The sequence below is a fragment of the Pantherophis guttatus genome, chromosome 3, assembly GCF_059756535.1.
Source record: "Pantherophis guttatus breed Tessera chromosome 3, ASM5975653v1, whole genome shotgun sequence".
Taxonomy (NCBI): Eukaryota; Metazoa; Chordata; class Lepidosauria; order Squamata; family Colubridae; genus Pantherophis; species Pantherophis guttatus.
Window position 1 is genome coordinate 8970750 of NC_142065.1, and position 17729 is coordinate 8988478.

Genomic DNA, 17729 nt, shown 5'->3' on the forward strand with positions numbered 1-17729 from the left:
TTTTTAGCTCACGGCGCCCAGAAATTGGCAAGATCCTCAGGGTGGAATCCAAACCGGGAACCCCAATTTCTCACAATTCAGAAATAGAATGCAGTAGTCCTCGACTTACAACCACAATTGAGCCCAAAATTTTTATTGTTAAGTAAGTTTTGCCCCATTTCACGACATTTCTTGCCACAGTTGTTAAGTGAATCACTGCAGTTAGTGCCTGGTTGTTAAGTGAATCTGGCTTCCCCATTGACATGGCTTGTCAGGCCACCAAAAGTGATCACATGACCCCGGGACGCTGCAACGGTCATAAGTCTGACCCAGTTGCCAAGCATCTGGATTTTGATCACGTGATCACAGGGATGCTGCAAAGTTTGTAAGAGTGAAACACGGGCATCAGTCACTTTTTTCAGTAACTTTGAACGGTCTAAATGAACTGTTGTTAAGTCGAGGACTCCCTATAGCAGTGGTCCCCAACCCCCGGTCCGCGGACCGGTGCCGGGCCGTGGAGTACCTGGCACCGGGCCGCGCAGCGGCCGGGGGACATGAACGCGGCAGCGCAAAGGCTCCTGGGCCGTGCGCAAAAGCTCCTGGGCTGTGCGCAATGGGCCGTGCGCAAAAGCTCCTGGGCCGTGCCCCCACCCCTGCGCGCGCTCAGCGGGCCGCGGCGATAAAAAGGTTGGGGACCACTGCCCTATAGAATAAAATATAAATCTTTTATTGGCCAAGTGTGATCAGACACACGCATAAGCTCACAGTGTACATATAAGATAACTTTGTCATTTTTTTTTACTGTGAGCACTCTGGCCCATCTTAAAAATGAAATTCTGCTGCCTGCTCTCAAGAGAAAGCGTATATCTAGCCAAACACACACATTAACACACCTATACTCATGCTATATACCATACATACATATATACTTGCACCATATATGTGTGTGTATTATGTATGTATGTGTATATGTATGTGTATGTGTATGTGTATGTGTATGTGTATGTGTATATGTATATGTATATGTATATATTTTTCGGTACATAAAATAAAACAGAATAAGAGAGTTGGAAGGGAGCTTGGAGGTTTTCTAGTCCAACCCACTGCTTAGGCAGGAAACCCTACATCACTTCAGACAAATGGTTATCCAACATCTTGTTAAAAACTTCCAGTGTTGGAGCATTCACAACTTCTGGAGGCAAGTTGTTCCACTGATTCATTGTTCTCAGTGTCAGGAAATTTCTCCTTAGTTCCAGGTTGCTTCTTTCCTTGATTAATTTCCACCCATTGCTTCTTGTCCTGCCCTCAAGTGCTTTGGAAAATACTTTGACTCCCTCTTCTTTGTGGCAGCCCCTGAGATATCGGAACACTGCTATCATGTCTCCCCTAGTCCTTCTTTTCATCAAACTACACGTACCCAGTTCCTGCAACCGTTCTTCATATGTTTTAGCCTCCAGTCCCCTAATCTTCTTCGTTGCTTTTCTCTGCACTCTTTCTAGAGTCTCCACATCTTTTTCACATCGTGGCAACCAAAACTGAATGCAGTATTCCAAGTGTGGCCTTACCAAGGCATTATAAAGTGGTATGGATATACACATACACATTAATCACTGTCCATTTTGAATACATGGCGGAAAAGAGGAAACTTCTATAAACCGCAAGTAATAGGTCACAAATCACAGTTACAATCATGAATCATAAGTTACCAACAACAATGGATAAATCCAATGGAGAAGACGACGGTAGGAAAGATGGGAGAGGATGAGAAATTGAAATTGACGCTTCCTTCCAGGCATCTTTGAATGGCCCAGCAACTTTTGCCTGCAGCCCCCCCTCCCCATCCAAGCAGGACCTGAATCTGTCACCCACTATTATTCCAAGGTCTTCGGTCTGCATGTCTGTCTGTCTGTCTGAAGCATGAGCAAGCCAAGGATCTCCCATCTTTCTTCCACCCCCCCTTTTTTTAAAAAAAAAATTATTAAATTTCCAAAGATTAAAATACACAGTACAAAAAGAAACATAATACACAAAAAAGCAAGAAACACACACACACACACAAAATATATATATTGCTCAAAAAAATAAAGGGAACACAAGCAGAAGACATGCGAGATCTGAATGAATGAAATAGCTTTATTAAATACTTTGTTCTTTACATACAATAGTTTATACACTGCTCAAACACCTAAAGGGACCACAAAATTACTATATGTAACGAACAAGTATTTAATAAGGCTATTTCATTCATTCAGATCTCGGATGTCTTCTGCGCGTGTTCTCTTTATTTTTTTTGAGCAGTGTATATAAACAACCGAAAACAAACATATCCAAATTTCAATACTAATAACAACTTTTCTGCATCGGTATCTCTTAGCCTATTTAACCTCTTTACACAAATTCTACTTCTAAATATCTCCCATCTTTCTTCCACCCCTTTTTTTTAAAAAAAATAATAATATTTATTAAATTTCCAAAGATTAAAATACACAGTACAAAAAAGAAACATAATACACACAAAAAAAAACCAAGGAAAAAAAAACCACACACACACACACACACACCCAAAAAATATAAACAACCAAAAACAAACATATCCAAATTTCAATACTAATAACAACTTTTCTTCATCGGTATCTCTTAGCCTTTTTTGTTTTTTTTAATTTGATTTATATGCCGCCCTTCTCCGGAGACTCAGGGCGGCTTACAATGCGTTAAGCAATAGCCTTCATCCTTTTGTATATTTATACAAAGTCAGTTTATTGCCCCCACAATCTGGGTCCTCATTTCACCTACCTTAGAAAGGATGGAAGGCTGAGTCGACCTTGAGCCTGGCGAGATTCGAACCTGCAGTAATTGCAGGCAGCTGGTCTTAATAACAGGGTGCTTTAGACCACTGTACTACCAAGGCTCCTCCTATTTAACCTCTTTACACAAATTCTACTTCTAAATATCTCCCATCTTTCTTCCACCACCACCAACCCTCCCCCCCCCCTTTTTTTAATGCATTGGTGGCAGATTCATGAAGGCAGAACCTGACATTTGCACCCCCACTCCCCCCACCCCCACCCCCAAAAAATAAAAACAAACCCAGGTACTTTCCATTCATTATTCATCCCAGCCTCTTTCTGCAAAAAAAGAGAGAGAGAGAGAGAGAGAGAGGAGCCCAATTTGGATTTCCTGGCTGTCTTGTGGGGGATCAAATCTTCGACCCAACTGAGTGGGGGGGGAGGGGGGACCCCGCAACCCAGCCCAACCCCCCCCCGCAAGCCATTCGAGCATTATAGATCCCTGGGGATCCCATTGGGGTGTGGGGGTGTGTGGAGATCCTTGCCTATCCCCCCCCCTCTCTAGAGGCGCCTGAGGGGAGCCAGGATTCAAAGCGGATTCCCTCATAGGAAAAAGAGGGGGGGGTTAAGTGGGGGAGGGGGAGGGATATGGCCTGAGGGAGAGGGGGGAGGGGAAAACCCACTCGCCCTCCCCCACCTCAGGCTCAGCCATGGGACGTACCCGACTAGGCGAAAAGGGCGAAGCGGCTACTCCGGAGTCGGGCGAGCGAACCACCGTTTGCCGTCAGTCCGTCAACCGGCCGGGGATAAAAAAAACCTCTCAGCCGGCTCTTTTTTTTTTTTTTTTTAATAACGCCTCTCACTGCGCAGGCGCCGCCTTTGCCACGACCGGCTTACGTTGCCACTTTGCAAAGGATGCCGGGTAGCCGGGAGAAAGAGGAGAGAAGGGAGGGGAATGGGGGAAGTAGAAGAAGAAGAAGAAGAAGAAGAAGAAGGGGGGGGGGAAAAGAGAGACCGCAAGACGCTCTACGCATGCGTCAAGGCAGAGCCCGCCTCTCGGCCTGGAAAGGACGCCACGAAGCGCCTCCGCGCGGGGTGACGGACAGGGCCGCGCGCCGGAGGTGGCGGGGGGGGGAAGAGAGGAGGAAGGGGAAGGGCGCACGGATTGGTGGGCTCCGCCGCGAGCCGGTCCGAAAGAGGCGCTGATTGGTCGGGAGGCGCCGGGTGCTTTCGCAGGGATGATGGCCGGGCTGTGAGCGCGTGTCGGATTGGCGCGTGCCCAGCTAGAGACGAACGTGGGAGGAGCAAGAGTTGGAAGGGACCTTAAAGGTCATCTAGTCCAGCCCCCCGCCGGAACTGTAGATGCGGGTGCTGGCTGTGAGTAGCGTAAAGGAAAAGGGAATCAGGACTGGGTAGTGTATATGTAAAGCAGAGGTCTTCAAACCTGGCAGCTTTAAGACTTGTGGACTTCAACTCCCAGAATTCTCCAGCCAGCTCTGCTGGCTGGAGAATTCTGGGAGTTGAAGTCCACAAGTCTTAAAGTTGCCAAGTTTGAAGACCTCTAATGTAAAGAATTAAAATGATTTAAAGCAGGAACCAACTCCTATCTTTCCAGTTTTGCATGAGGGATGCAATATGAAATTTATTTTATTTATTTACTTATTTATTTATTCATTTATTTTATGTGATTTGTATGCCGCCCTATCTCCAGTAGACTCAGGGCGGCTTACAACAATAAAAACAAACCCAATAAAACATAAAATACATACAAAATACATACATGTATAAATATAAATTTAAAACATATATTAAAAACCCATTAAAATAATCAAACCCCCTCAGTCCAGGTTGGGCGATGTAAACAGCCGTGTTTTTAATTCGCGGCGGAAGGTGCGAAGGTCAGGAGCCAACCGAAGCCCCAGGGGGAGTTACAGGTATACCTGCACAGAGAAATGCAAATTGAGCAGGTCGGTTTCAGAAAAGGCTCAGCGAAATGAATCACAGGGCTGGAAGGGACCTTGGAGGTCTTCTAGTCTAACCCCATGCCTGTGGTAGGAGTCCTTATGCCATCTTGGACATGCGGTTGTCCGATCTTTTCTTAAAAACCTCCAGCAATGGAGCACTCATAACTCCGGGAGGCAAACTCTTCCACTGATTAATGATTCTCACTTGTCGGGGAAATTCCTTTTTATGCAATAGTGACGAATATCTGTGGCTCGGGTGTAGGTTGAGGGTAAAGGTTCATACTCCGAGCTTGTGGGTTGGTTTCTGAACGGTTCGTTACTAGGCTAGCTAACACCTTGGGCAGAGTTTAGGGTAGTGATGGGTAACCTTTTCTGGACCGAGTGCCCAAAGCATCCGTGTGTGCGCCCAATCCCCCCCCCACTTGGGCCAATGTATGCGCCCTGCCCCCCTGCACATGCGCATGCGTGGGCCCACATGTTCCACACACACATGCACATGTGGCCCCACACACATGGCCCGTGCATGAATGCGTAGCCCCCCACACGGGCCTTGCCCCTCCCATGCATGCACACACGGATACTGATATCCCCTAAACTCCACTGAAGATGTTACCTAGCCTGGTAACAAAACATTCGGAAATCAACCCACAAGCTCGGAGAATTCCTTATTTCCAGATTGGATCGGAGGAGGAGTTACCTGGTATAGCCTTCCAGTATTAAAAAAAAACCTTAAAACCAAACTATGGCAAACCTAGACAGCATATTAAAAAGCAGAGACATCACCTTGCTGACAAAAATCAGGTTTTCCCAGTGGTACTGTCTGGCTGCCAGAGTTGAACCATAAGGAAGGCTAAGCCCCAAAGAATTCAGGGGTGAAATCCAGCAGGTTCTGACAGGTTCTAGAGAACCAGTAGTGGAAATTTTGAGCAGTTCGGAGAACCGGCAAATACCACCTCTGGCTGGCCCCTGAGTGGGGTGGGAATGGAGATTTTGCAATATCCTTCCCCTGGAATGGGGTGGGAATGGAGATTTTCCAGTATCCTTCCCCTGCCACGCCCACCAAGTCACACCACACCCACCAAGTCACACCACGCCCACCAAGCCACGCCCACAGAACTGGTAGTTTAAAAAAAGTTGGATTTCACCACTGGAAGAATTGATGCTTTTGAATTGTGGTGCTGGAGAAGAGGGTTGAGGGTCCCTTGGGCTGCAAGGAGATCCAATCGGTCAATATTAAAGAAAATCAACCCTGGCTGTCCTTTTGGAAGGACAAATTCTGAAGCTGAAGCTCAAGTACTTTGGCCACCAAATGAGAAGAAAGGACTCTAGAGAAGACCCTGTTATTGAGAAAGACTGAAAGCAAAAGGAGAAATGGATGGCAGACGATGAGAAAGTTAGTGTCACTGACGCAGGGAACATGAATTTGGGAAGACTCGGGGGGAAAATGGAGGACAGAGGGGCCTTGGTGTGTGCCTGTGGTCCATGAGGTTGCAAAGATTGGGACACAACTATCCCAAAGGAGCTTTTTCAAGAAGCAACTGGACTTACTTGTTTTTTCTTTGAAGACTTTCGCTTCTCATCCAAGAAGCTTCAGCTCTGACTGGATGGTGGAGGATGGGAAGATTTATACTCCTTGCAAACAGCTGGTCGTTTGCATTCTTTTTAGAGAGTCATTGAGGCCACTTGGAGGTTTATCTGTGTCCAATTGGCCTCAACGACTCTCTAAAAGGATGCAAATGATCAGCTGCCTGCAAAGAGTATAAATCCTTCCATTCCCCACCATCCAGTCAGAGCTGAAGAAACTTCTTGGATGAGAAGGAAACGTCTTCAAAAAGAAAATCCAGTTGCCTCTTGAAAAAGCACCTTTGGGACAATCATGACTGGATGACTGAGAATCTCCACAGACAACTTAGCGACTGAAGAAAGAAAACTAAAATCTGATAGGGAATGATATATGCTTCATTTAGTAATTTCATACTTACTAGTATTTATCTCTTCCCACTTATTACTATAACCATGTTATAGTATGTTATGTATAGTATGTGTTACTGTGTATACACATACAATGACAATAAAGTTTATTTTATTTATTTTTTATAACCATGTTGCTTGTATCTTTCAATTATATTGTTTGTATTTGTTTCCTAGTATGATTTGATAGCTTATTAGTAACCTTGACTATCACTAGGTGTTGTATCTTTTTATTCTTTTTTTTTTATTAAAAAGTTTTACAAAGAAAATCCCCCCCCCAATATTCCCCCCACCCTTTGTGCTTGCGTAAATTTAACATTTCTAACCCAAATCTTTTCCCATGTTTCTATCATCACGGGTTCCTGAAAGTTTTGTGCCCATTTTATCATGCAATCCTTAACCAATTCCGTTTCTGAATCGATTTCCAGTAGTGCATTATACAACCTTTTAATATGCATTTGACTTTGATCTCTAATCTGTTTTACCAGGTTTTCCTCATTTTGCATAACACCAATTTTTTGATCTTCCCTCCATCTAGCTTGAAACTGACCATACTGAAACCAAGTATAGATTATCCCTTCTTCTTTCAATACATTTAAAGGTTTCAATTGCAATTTACCCCTTTCCATAAAAAGAAGCTCTTTATAAGTAATCACCTCCTGTTTTTGTTCTATACTTATATTTTTATTGCATGTCTGGGGTATCTTTTTATTCTTGATGAATATATTCTCTTTATGAACACTGAGAGCATATACACCAAAGATAAATTCCTTGTGTGTCCAATCACACTTAGCCAATAAAGAATTCTATGCTATTCTATTCATGGAACAATTTCTCTATGTAGCCTCAAGGGGGCACTGTTAGATAGTCCTTATGCAGCATCATCCCTAACCTCTCTTTTGATTTCTTCCTGTGTTTCTATCTCTTTATTTCTCATTCAGCCTTGGGTTAATCCCCAATTTAAGAATATTCAAATGTGCTCCAGAGCCATATTTTTCGAACTTGGCAACTTTAAAGTGGGTGGACTTCAACTCCCAGAATTCCCCAGCCAGCTGAAGTCTGCACATCTTAAAAGTTGCCAAGTTTGAAAAAGGCCGCCCCAGAGAATTCAATTGTGTGTAGTATGATCAAATTACCCCAGGCAATTTGCAAGCTTCAGCACTACTTTGATTTACAGGCTGTCCAAAATAAAAGGCATGTCTTGCTCCCCTTAACATTACACTTAACTGGATCGATGGAGTTGCAAATGGGGAGGGGGAGTTAATTGACTCAGCAAACTAACTTCAATTTAGCTCAATTTTGCATGGAGTTAAACGTTTTTTTATTATTATTAAAAAGTTTTATAAGAAATACAAACATTTTCTCCCCCACCCACCCTTCCCCCCCACCCCCCTCCCTAGACTTCCCAGAACGGGCACAGGGTATAGCATTCACAAACATAAAGCTAAGATATGCTAACAAATTATTGCATTCATATTCTCCCTAAATCTTTAACTCCTTATAACTCAAGAACTATAAATATAAACTACTTAAAAATATTTCATTCATAAGCTATATGAATCTTCTTGTTCGGATACCTTTTTTGCATATAGTCAATCCATCTTCTCCATTCTGATATGTATCTTTCATTTGAATGATCTTTAAGATATGATGAAATTTTTGCCATCTCAGCCAGATGCACAACTTTTAAAGTCCATTCCTCAATGGTTGGTGGATCTTCCTTCTTCCAATACTGTGTCACCAGTAACCTGGCAGCTGTTATTAAATTCAAAACCAACTTAGTCTCTATTACAGTACAATCCGTGACTATTCCCAACAAAAAAAAACTGTGGTGTAAATTTAATTTTTTTCCTTAAAATATTTTGAATAATCCACCATATTTTTATCCAAAAAGCCTTAATGCATGGAGTTAAACTTAACGGCTACCCAGTCTGCTGCGGGATGGAAACACCCAAATCTGGGGGATTCTCCCCTTGGCTCAGAACTCCAAAGAAAGAGAAGAAAAGAAAAAGAGATGGAGACAAATAACAGGTTGACAAGCAAATTTATAGATCTGGCTGCCAATGTGTAGAGAGCATAAAACATACTGTGCCTCCCAACAGAGGTACAGGTAGTCCTTGACTTACAACCATTGGGTTTACTATGATTGCTACAACTTACAATTGTAATTCTGTGCACAGTTGCAGTTGGAAGTTGAGGACTGACTTTATGCTCTGACAATGCTGCATTTGTTGCAGAGGTATAGTATAGGGTGGTACGGGACTCAATAGTAGTGACTGTGAGAGGGATCTTGGAGTCCCACTGGACAACCACTTAAATATGAGCCAGCAGTGTGCAGCAACAGCAGCCAAAAAAAGCCAGCACAGTCTTAGGCTCTATTAACAGAAGGATAGAATCAGTGGTGAAGTTCAAATTTTTTTTACTACCGGTTTTGTGGGCGTGGCTTGATGGGCATGGCTTGGCATGGCATGGCAAGGGAAGGATACTGCAAAATCCCCATTCCCTCCCCACTTCAGGGGATGGATACTGCAAAATTACCTCTCCGCTCCTGGGGAAAGGATATTGCAAAATCTCCATTTCCAGCCCACTCTGGGGCCAGCCAGAAGTGGTATTTGCCAGTTCTCCGAACTGCTCAAAATATCCACTACTGGTTCTCCAGAACCTGCTGGATTTCACCCCTGGATAGAATCAAGATCATGTGAAGTGTTAGTACCGCTTCATAATGCCTTGGTAAGTCCTCACTTTTGAAATACTGCACCCAGTTGTGATTGTCACGAAGTAAAAAAGTTGTTGAGACCCTAGAAAGAGGGCAGAGAAGAGCAACAAAGATGATAAGGGAACTGGAGGCTAAAACATATGAAGAACAATCTGTGAGAGTTGCGTTGGTTGCCGATTTGCATCCGGGTGCAATTCAAGGTGCTGGTTGTCACTTTTAAAGCCCTTCATGGGACCAGGTTATCTGAGGGACTGTCTCTTGCCGGTCACATGGGCCTTCTCCATAGTGGCTCCCTCTCTCTGGAACATCATCCCCTCAGAGATTAGAACGGCCCCCACTCTTAACACTCTTCTGGAAGGCCCCGAAGACCTGGTTCTCCCAGTGGGCCTGGGGAACCCAGAGGGGATGGAGCCCATTAAATGACTCATATGATCTGCTATCGCTGAGGTGGGGGGTGATTTTATCATATTTTATTAATTTATTTGATTCCTTTTATAAGTTTTATTGTTTAAATGAGGTTTTATATTCCTTAAGCTGCTTTGAGTCGCCATGGGCGAATAGGCGGCAAAATACATTCAATAAATAAATAAATAAATAAATTGCAGAAATTGGGTATGTCTAGTTTAATGAAAAGAAGGATGAGGGGAGACATGATAGCAGTGTTCCAATATCTCAGGGGGCTGCCAGAAAGAAGAGGGAGAAAGGCTATTCTCCAAAGCACCTGAGGGCAGGAGAAGAATCTAGAATTAAGGAGGAATTTCCTGACGCTGAGGACAATTAGCCAGTGGAACGACTTGCCTCCAGAAGTTGTGGGTGCTCCATCACTGGAAGTTTTTAAGAAGAGACTGGACGTCCACTTGTCTGGAATGGTATAGGGCAGTGATGGTTAACCTTTTTGCCATCACATGCCAGGAGCGGGGGGGGTGTCGCATGTGCGTGTGCCCACACCCACTATTCTATGTACCCTGCCCCCGTGTATGCGCATGTGACCCTCCCATGCTCCCCATGCTCCTGCCATGCGATGGCACGGTAGCCCCATTTTTTGCTCTCCGGAGGCCGAAAACGGCCCATTTGCCAACTTTCAGTGGGACCAGAAGGCCTGTTTTGTGCTCTCCCCAGCCTCCAGAGCCTTTCTAGAAGTCTGGGGAGGGCAACAACAGCCTTCCCTACTCCCCGGAGGCACTCTGGAGGCCGAAAACAGCACGTTTGCCAACTTCCGGTAGGACCGGAAGGCCTGTTTTTTGCTCTCCCCGGCCTCCAGAGCCTTTCTAGGAGTCTGGGGAGGACGAAAACAGCTTCTTCACCCTCCGGAGGGAGGCCGAAAACAGCCTGTTTGCCAACTTCCAGTGGGACCAGAAGGCCTGTTTTTTGCTCTCCCCAGCCTCCAGAGCCTTTCTAGAAGTCTGGGGAGGGTGAAAACAGCTTCTTCACCCTCCGGAGGGAGGCCGAAAACAGCCTGTTTGCCAACTTCCAGTGGGACCAGAAGGCCTGTTTTTTGCTCTCCCCAGCCCCCAGAGCCTTTCTAGAAGTCTGGGGAGGGCAAAAACAGCCTTCCCTACCCCCCGGAGGCCCTCTGGAGGCCGAAAACAGCCCGTTTGCCAACTTCCGGTGGGACCAGAAGGCCCAAAAATCAGCTGGGCGAGCTGAGCTTACGTGCCCACCGATATAGCTATTTGTGCCATAGGTTCACCATCATGGGTATAGGGGCTCCTGCTTGAAGCAGGGGGTTGGTTTAGAAAACCTCCAAGCATCCCTTCCGACTCTGTTGTTCTGTTATCGGGGCAAAAACCCTGTAATCCTAGAGACACCTTCGCTTCCAAACTCTAGGCTACAGTACCCAAGCCTTGCCTTCTGGCTAACCAGTGGGGGGAAAGAGCTGGCATTATTATGAAGCCTTGACAGTATATCCTGTCTTATGGGATGCTAGAGAAGGAATTAAGTTTAAGCCATTTGTGCTGCTGATGAGCGCTGGACACACGCACCCCATCTTAGGAGTGTGCTGTGAACGCTGCACGAGTTGAATGCTAATGCTCCCCAGAGGATGTACAGAAATACAAGTAGAAGTAATCCTTCAGTAGAAGAGAATATCTGTAGCTCAAGGTTAAACGGTGGAGTCTTTGCTTTGTTTGCCCGCCTTAGTAATACCATCCGTGCTGGAGAAGGTGGAGCTTACTCCCTGTTAACATATAGTAGCTTGTTCTACCAATGTTGATGGCGGTGTGGTTTTCTCCTTGATTAACGTATTGTTTTCTGCTTGATTAGAATAGAATAACAGTTGGAAGGGACCTTGGAGGTCTTCTAGTCCAACCCCCTTCCCAAACAGGAGACCCTATACTATTTCAGACTCTCCAATCTCTTCTTAAAAATCTCCAGTGTTGGAGCACCCACAACTTCTGAAGGCAAGTTGTTCCACTGATTAATTGGTCTGTCTGGAAATTTCTTAGTTCTAGTTTGTTTCTCTCCTTGATAAGTTTCCATCCGTTGCTTCTTGTCCTGCCCTCTGGTGCTTTGGAGAATAGCTTGACCTCCTCTTCTTTGTGGCAGCCCCTCAGATATTGGGTCTGTCATCTGCACCTCTATAACTGTCTGGTTTGGTTCTGCAACCCAACAAGACAGACGCAGACATCAGAGGATAATTAGAACTGCAGAAAAAACAATGGCTACCAACCTGCCTTCCATTGAGGACCTGTATATTGCACGAGTCAAAAAGAGGGCTGGGAAAATATTTACAGACCCCTCGCATCCTGGACATAAACTGTTTCAACTCCTACCCTCAAAACGATCCTATAGAGCACTGCACACCAGAACAACTAGACACGAGGACAGTTTTTTCGCGAATGCCATCCCTCTGCTAAACAAATAATCCCCTCAACACTGTCAAACTATTTACTAAGTCTGCACTACTATTAATCTTCCCATCGTTCCCACCACCCATCTCCTTCCACTTATGACTGTATGACTGTAATTTTGTTGCTGGTATCCTTACGATTTATATTGATATTGTTTCCTGATTGCTTATTTGTACCCTATGACTATCATTAAGTGTTGTACTTTATGATTCTTGATGAATGTATCTTTTCTTTTATGTACACTGAGAGCATATGCACCAAGACAAATTCCTTGTGTGTCCAATCACACTTGGCCAATAAAAAAATCCTATCCTATTCTATCCTATCCTATTCTATTCTATTCTATTCTATTCTATTCTATTCTATTCTATTCTATTCTGAGATATTGGAATACTGCTATCATGTGACCCCTTGTCCTTCTTTTCATTATTGTTTGTCTGGTGTTAATCCCTGCTTATCTGGGTATTGGCTGTTGGTGAAGAAGTATTCTAGTCTTTTTGTTTCCTTTTGTAATGTCTCTTTTCAGTTGATGTGTAAACGTGGTTCATCTCACAGTGCCTGTTGATGGCCGATTTGTCTGAGTGCCAGGCTTCCCAGAATTCCCTAGTGGTCTTGGATTTGGCTTGGTCCAGGATCCTCACAGCTTCCCACTTGAAACTATGGCTGAATCTGTCCACGAGGTAGCATGAGTGCCCCATTGTCACCCAACTGGCTTTGATGCCTAAGGGAGATCTAGAACTCACAGTCTCCTGGGTTCTAAGCCAGCGTTTTTGCCACTACAACAAACGAGCTATAAATTTCATATACAAACATGGACTCTGGGCAGCTTACAAATTATGAGAAACAGGTGAAAAATAAGTAAAAAATTAAAACAAACCAGTATTGAAATATTATTTTTTAAAAAACTGTGCTAAAAACCATGCCTACAAGAGCCAAGAGATGAATGGGAAGGAGATGAGTTCTTCTACCTTGTCAGCCACCTCTGAGGGTGAGTGATGGTCAGGCCTCCTCTGTGGTCACATGACCAAACTTTGGGCACCGGGCAACATGGCTGCTTTTACTGTTGTTTCTGTGGTCACATGACCACATTTTGCAACGGTTTTACAAAACCACCCATAGCCAGACATTACCGTATTTTTCAGAGTATAAGATGCACCAATGCGCGAGCTGCATTGGCTCCCGGTGGTCTTCCGGGTGTGCTTTAAGGTGTTGGTTCTCATCTTTAAAGCGCTCCATGGCTTAGGGCCAGGATATTTGCGAGACCGCCTGCTGCTACCGATAACCTCCCACCGGCCAATTCGCTCGCACAGAGAGGGCCTCCTCAGGGTGCCGTCGGTCAGGCAATGTCGGCTGGCAGCCCCCAGGGGGAGAGCCTTCTCTTTGGGGGCACCCGCCCTGTGGAACGAGCTGCCTCCTTGAATACGATTGATCCCGGACCTCCGGACCTTCCGTAAAGCCCTGAAGACGTTTTTATTCCACCAAGCCGGCCTGGCCTAAATGGTTTTTAATTGGGATTTTAAATTTTATGGATTTGGGGGTTTTAAATTGGGAAGCTATGATTTAATTCTTTTTTAATTATCTTAACTTTTGTATTTGTATGTTTTTTAATTTTGGCTGTTCCCCGCCCTGAGTCCCCTCTGGGAGAAGGGCGGTATAGAAATTAAATTAATAAATAAATAATAAATAAATAAATAAATAAAAGGGGGTGAAAATTTGGGTGCGTCTTATATACCAATCCACGCACTGGCCCCCACCCTTTGGCCTCTGCCTCCCAGCAGTTTACCTCCTTGTAGCAAGCAGCAAGAAGAAACAGCCCGTTTCAGCTTCAGCACAGCCTAATTAGCACAAGTTGATTGTCCCTTGGATCGGCCTCCCGACTCTCAGTTGTTTCAGGCTGCAGGGATTGCCATTGCCTATTGCTGCGTGGGCCTCTGCTGCTTGCTGCAAGGAGGTAAATTGTTGAGAGCAGATTTTTTTTTTCTTGTGCTAATCAAGCTATGCTGAAAACGAAAATGAAAGTAAAGCAGGCTGTTTGCTGTTTGGTGCAACGAGGCAAAATTGCTGGGAGGCAGAGGCAGATTTCTTTTTCTTGTTTTCCTCACCAAAAAAGGTAGATGCATCTTATAGTCCGGAGCATCTTATACTCCGAAAAATACAGTACCGTATTTTCCGGCGTATAAGACGACTGGGTGTATAAGACGACCCCCGACTTTTCCTGTTAAAATATAGGGTTTGGGCTATACTCACCGTATAAGACTACCCCTCTTCCAACGCACACCAAATAAAAATTAAAAAAAAGATCAATTGGCTCACCCACAATGTAAAAGCAGCTGTGCTAGACCCAAAATGGCCCCTGCAACAAGCAGGAACCTCACACAGCCACAAAAAGCCCAAAAAAACAACTTTCACACTTTACACACACACAACACAACACAACTGGCTCACCCACAATGTAAAAGCAGCTGTGCGAGACCCAAAATGGCCCCTACAACAAGCAGGAACCTCACACAGCCACAAAAAGCCCAAAAAAACAACTTTCATACTTTACACACACAAAATTCCACATACAGCTTGATTGCAGGCAGGGAGTGGCTTGCTGATGGAATGGATTCAAGCAAGCGAAGCAAGGCAAGTGTTGCGATTAGCAGCTAAGGTAAGCAAGCTGGAGGGGGAAAACTTTTTTCTTTTTACAGGGCTCTGGCGATCCCAGCTGAGTTGCCTGATTAGCAGGCAAAGCTGGGATCGTCAGAGCTTGGATCGCCAGAGCCATTTAAGGCTTGTCAGAGCCTTTCGGGCTGGTCTGCCTGGTTACAGGAGAACGACACCCGGCGTATAAGACAACCCCTGACTTTTGAGAAGATTTTCATGTGTTCAAAAGTCGTCTTATACGCTGGAAAATACGGTATGTGTTTAGCGACTGTTTGATGTTACAATAGCACTGGAGAAAGTGATCCAAATTTGGTCCTCACCCGTGCGACCGTTGCAGCTTCCTTGCCATTATAAAATCAAAATTCAAAATGAATTTATGAGGATTGCATTTCCGAGAATCGTGTGACCGCCATTTGCAACCTTCCCAGCCAGCTTCCAACAGTCAAATCTAACGGGGGAAACCAGATTCGTTTAATGATTGTATGCTTCACCCAGTGACTGCTGTCAACTTGCAAAGCTTTGACAAAAGCCTCCTGCTCATGGCAACTTGAAAGCTTTGCAACTTGACAACTGCAATGATTCAATTGTTGGAAGAAATATCCTTCTGGGTTCAGCTCCAAGTGGGGAAAAAGACACTGGAAACATGGAGACTGCTTGGAAAGATGGTTTAATAGTGGACAGGATCACATGGTTTGAAAAAAGGCAAGATGCAGCGAGTTCCCGGGTTTTATACCCTCTCTGGCTTTGAACTTCCTGGGGCCCCGAAAGAGTATCCTGATTGGTTGTCAGACTCCCAGGGGGTGGGGATCTTAGCTAGCCTTGCTGGCTGATGTAATCTTCCCAGGTGCCATGTGGTGAGTTTCTGTTACTAGATGGGTCCTATTGTGTTGCAGATGATGGTCCTTTGACAAAGGATTGGGTTTCTGCCTCTGGCCCATTGATAAAAGGGTGGGGGGGGGGAGGCATGAAGGTGGGAGCTGCTTTGTCTTTAAAACATGCTTCTCCATTTCTCATACAGGGAAACATAATATTCTGTCTTTTTAATATTTCCTAAAATATTTCATTCTTCTAGAAAAGGGGTGGGTGTTAACTTCCTACACGCTTAATGACCATGGCAGAAAAAGGTCATCAAATAGGACGCAGCTCATTTAACAATCACCTTGCTTAGCAACAATGGTTCCGTTCTCAGTTGTCGTAAATCGAGATCTATCTCTATGAGTTTAACAGATGAACAGAATTGGAAGGGACCTTGTAGGTCATCTAGTCCAACCCCCCGCCCAAGCAGGAGACCCTACGCCATTTCTGACAGATGGCAGTCCAGTCTCTTCTTGAAAGCCTCCAGCAATGAAGCTCCCACAACTTCTGAAAGCAACTTCTGTTCCACTGGTTGATGGTTCTCGCTGTCAGAAAATTTCTCCTTATTTCCAGATTGAATCTCTCCGTGATCAGTTTCCATCCATTATTCCTTGTCTGGCCTTCAGGTGCTTTGGAGAATAGCTTGACCCCCCTCCTCTCTGTGGCAGCCCCTCAAATATGGGAACAAAAATAAATCAATAAGGATAAAACATTTATCTTTATTAAAGATGAATCAAAATTTATTAAATAAATAGAAACATGGAGCGAAATGGCTTATCAATTCTACTGTGTTCCTACATTCTACATGTTTCTGGATCTGTTCTGCCTTTATATTTTTGATTCCTTTTGTCATTTTCCCCTTCCAGGGTCTGGTTTTTGCTTCCTTGCTTTTTTTTTTCTGTATTTTTTGCTTGTTTGTTTCTTTGTTGGATATACAATCCTCCTTGCTCTTTTATCTTTTTCTCATTGTATCTTCATTTTTCATGGCCACCCGCAGGTGCAACTACAGGAGTCTGCTTATATTAGTTTGATGTTCTCAGAGTAAAATAAAAAAAAACCCATCTCACTTACTATTCCCCCTCCCACCTTATTTTTTTTTAAAAAAAATATTTATATGCCGCCCTTCTCCGGAGACTCAGGGCGGCTTACAATGCGTTAAGCAATAGCCTTCATACTTTTGTATATTTATACGAAGTCAGCTTATTGCCCCCACAAACTGGGTCCTCATTTTACCTACCTTAGAAAGGATGAAGGCTGAGTCAACCTTGAGCCTGGTGAGATTTGAACTTGCAATAATTGCAGGCAGCTGATGTTAATAACAGTGCTTTAGTCTGCTGCGCCACCAGGGCTCTGTGTAATTTTACTGCTTATCTCAGAGAGAAAATATATTTATTCAAGGAAAGCAAAAGGATTTGTGCTGGAAACGGTAGGCTTTGATTCTTGCCTACGCAAAACTATCTATTTGCTGTTTCATCAGTTCAGGCCATAACAAAATGTTATTATATATCAGACCAGTGCAAAACCTGGCCTTGAACTTATTGGATCTGCATAAGATGTCTCAAAAGAATTTGCAGCTGGGAACAGATGGGCAAATTCTGCTTTCGGGTCATCCATGTCTGGGAGAAATCAGGAAAAAGAGATAAAAGCCAGTATGGTCAGGGGTGGGATTCAGAAATTTTAGCAACTGGTTTTCTGCCCTGTTGCCTGGTGGGGGTGGCCATGGTGGGCGTGGCCTACTCGGCCTCCTGCACCACCAGGGGCGTGGCATTTTTGCCCTCCCCAGGCTCCAGAGGCTTTCCTTAAGCCTCTGGGAGGGCAAAAACAGCCTCCCCCGGGCTCTGGAGGCCGGAAACGGGCCCATTTCCGGACTTTTGGAAGTTCCAGTAGGCCTTTTTTCGCCCTCCCAGAGCCTCCACGCGGGCCCTGCACTTACCTGGCATCCAAAATGTGCTGTGTGGAG

At 44.6% G+C, this 17729-nt stretch overlaps 1 protein-coding gene across 8 annotated transcripts in view; it reads right to left on the reverse strand.

The window, feature by feature from the left end:
• The window catches only part of ARFGAP1 (ARF GTPase activating protein 1), a 54979-nt gene extending 51269 nt beyond the window's left edge, over nucleotides 1-3710 (reverse strand). For 2 of the 8 annotated variants that reach the window (XM_060684356.2, XM_034441301.3), the window contains exon 1: nucleotides 3487-3707. The gene's annotated coding sequence lies outside the window, so the exon portion shown is untranslated. Of the gene's footprint in view, nucleotides 1-3486 lie in introns of all 8 variants that reach the window. The other 6 variants (XM_060684358.2, XM_060684359.2, XM_060684353.2 and 3 more) reach the window with 5 other exon arrangements.
• Nucleotides 3711-17729: the final 14019 nt, after the last annotated feature.